At 35.1% G+C, this 2,675-nt stretch overlaps 1 long non-coding RNA gene across 1 annotated transcript; it reads right to left on the bottom strand.

Moving 5' to 3' along the window:
- Positions 1–1,384: 1,384 nt before the first annotated feature.
- Positions 1,385–2,167, bottom strand: LOC131432431 (uncharacterized). The gene is made up of 2 exons (XR_009229861.1): positions 1,729–2,167; positions 1,385–1,676 (listed from the first exon to the last, which is right to left on the bottom strand). It is a non-coding gene; the product is annotated as an uncharacterized LOC131432431 (long non-coding RNA).
- Positions 2,168–2,675: the final 508 nt, after the last annotated feature.

Below are 2,675 nucleotides of genomic sequence, written 5' to 3'. Positions count from 1 at the left end.
CCGCACGAGAAGCACTCGTTTTTATGGTGACTGGTATGCAAGAGAGCTGGAAAATACCAATTGCCTATTTTTTTATCAATGGAATGAATTCACAAGAAAAGAAAGAGATCATAATCACCATCTTGAAATGTCTCCATCATACTGGCATTATCATACCAGTATTCACTTTTGATGGTACGAAAACTAACATCGCCACGGCCAATGCACTTGGATGTGACATACAAGCTCACTCGAAAGAATCCTTTCGGGCGGCTTTCAAACATCCATGTGCTGAGTATAAAGTGAATGTTTTACTCGACGCAGTTCATATGGTCAAATTAGTTAGAAATACACTAGAATCACAGAAAGTTATCATGACTCCTAAAGGTGAAGCCAGAATATGGGAATATGTCCGCATGCTGAACGAGTATCAACAACTAAATGGGATGAAGCTTGCCCCAAAACTCACTGACAAACACATTTGTTTCCATGACTCGAAAATGAAGATAATCTTAGCCACCCAGGTCATTAGTAACAGCGTTGCTTCAGCCTTAGAACATTTACAAGAAATCGAGGAAGATATCGCGAATTGTTTGCCAACGGTCGAGTTCCTGGGTTTATTTAATGACCTGTTCGATATTCTGATTGATCTGATGATTCGAATGACGGGTTTAAAAAACCTTTGTCTTACCAAAATTTTGATCTTTATTATCATGCGTTTGAATACATTGATCATTTCATCCGAAGTATGAGACTGCGGGATAGAACGAGTCTTCTTGATTCTCGATATAAAACGGGATTCTTAGAATTCTTGGTGAATATTGTGATTATATGTGATATATACCGTACGTACTGTTTTAAAGGACTCGATGAACAAAAGTCGGATCAAGAAGCATTAGACTGTACACATATCGATTGAGTCAAGACCATCTAGAAACGTTTTTTGGGGCTGTACAAGCAAAAGGTGGTTCCAACGACAATCCAAATGCCAGTCAGTTGAAAGCATGCTATAAACGTTTAAATAAAAACAAAACAATAGTTTGCTTAGGAGAAGCTAACTGTTTAAATTTTAATAATACACAATTATTGAACACCGAGAGCCGCACTGGAATATTCGTTAAAGATTATCTTTCGGTTTGAAAACATGAAATGCGTTGTACCGCAGCATCGATTAAAAATGAATTCTATACCATGTTCCGACATAATCGTATCCGCACTATTGCAGATCATGTTCCCATTCTCATCGAAAAAATTAGAACATTTTTTTGATATTCGCATAAATGAATATGCCAAAACAATGATTCCTTTCAGAGCAACAAATCGTCAGAAATTGACTAAGCTCATCCTGTTTGAAGGAAATTGAGGGTCTGCAGTTTTAGTGACGAATTAATAAAACAGCATCAAATCCTTGTATTGCATTTCACTTTACTTTCAAAACTAATGGAAATTCATATTTATTATATTGATGATGTAATATAGTGGCTATGGAAATTGTTCACAATATGTTCTATGTCGACGACAACCGTTTGCTACTTCCTGGGATCTAGATACTCATCAAACTATAGCTTACCCTCCAAACAATTCATTATTCTATAGTTGCTTAGACACACATTGGTTTTGAAAATCTGCACTCTTCGGTTTTGTGGTTAATGCTTTATTCACTTCACATTACCCGTTATTCTGATAATGAAGATTATCTGGAATAAATTTCATTACTATGCGATTTGGCTTTACACTGCAAACTTATACTTAGAAAAGAGAAATAGAACTTGCTGCCTATTCAACTGTTTGATTTTCATTCCATTTTGTGAATTTCGATGCCTAATCTTCCTCCTGCTACACCATTTCTGGCAATATGCATCGTCAGCACTCTTTTTCATATAATTCAACAAATATTCTTTCAAAACTACCTTACAAGATTTCAAAAAAGGTTTTCATATGCGATGATGTGTTGTATTTTACTCCATTTTGTTTACTTTACTCTCACTGACTTGCTAGCTTTGAAGGCCCCAAGGACCGAGATGTTGGTTACGATAGCACTTGCTGGAGCGCCTTATCATTGCCACCGGGCTGGTGATGATGGGAACTCAGCAGTACAACCAATTTATCACCATTGGTGCCAGTTTCACGAAGGACCGTAGATGTGCGTCAAAAAAGATCGTGACTGTCATGTCTGAATTCGTTTGTGATTGCATGCCACTTAAGAATCTAATATAAACTAAGTTTACTTGTGTTGGTAGTTTGTGTATTACGTACATTTTATTTGGTACACTCAGAAAAATCCTCACTTCAATGCTACGTGAAAACGTATGTCATTTTAATCCATAGAACTTTTCTCATAATACTTATGTGAAGTATAGATAGCACAGAATGAACTCATGAAATCTTAGTCCACATTTGTATCTCATAAGATATACGTGATTTTTTTCGTAGATTCTATAGATTAATTTTGTGAAATTTATACGAAGTTCATTTAAATTGTACTGAAAAATTAATTTCATCTGAACCTCCTTTTGCCAGAATTTTACTTAATAGTCGCAATATTTTTATGTAATTGTTACTAAGTTCTATGTTGAATCTTGATAATGTAATTGGTACTAAAAACTAATAAATATTCTGAAAATTTTACTCTCAATGATATAAAATTACGTTTCTGTTGAATCACTGGTGAAAAATATCAGAAATACTGAACGCAT

Source organism: Malaya genurostris, chromosome 2 (genome assembly GCF_030247185.1).
Source record: "Malaya genurostris strain Urasoe2022 chromosome 2, Malgen_1.1, whole genome shotgun sequence".
NCBI lineage: Eukaryota > Metazoa > Arthropoda > Insecta > Diptera > Culicidae > Malaya > Malaya genurostris.
This window is presented reverse-complemented; position numbering and strand designations above follow the sequence as displayed.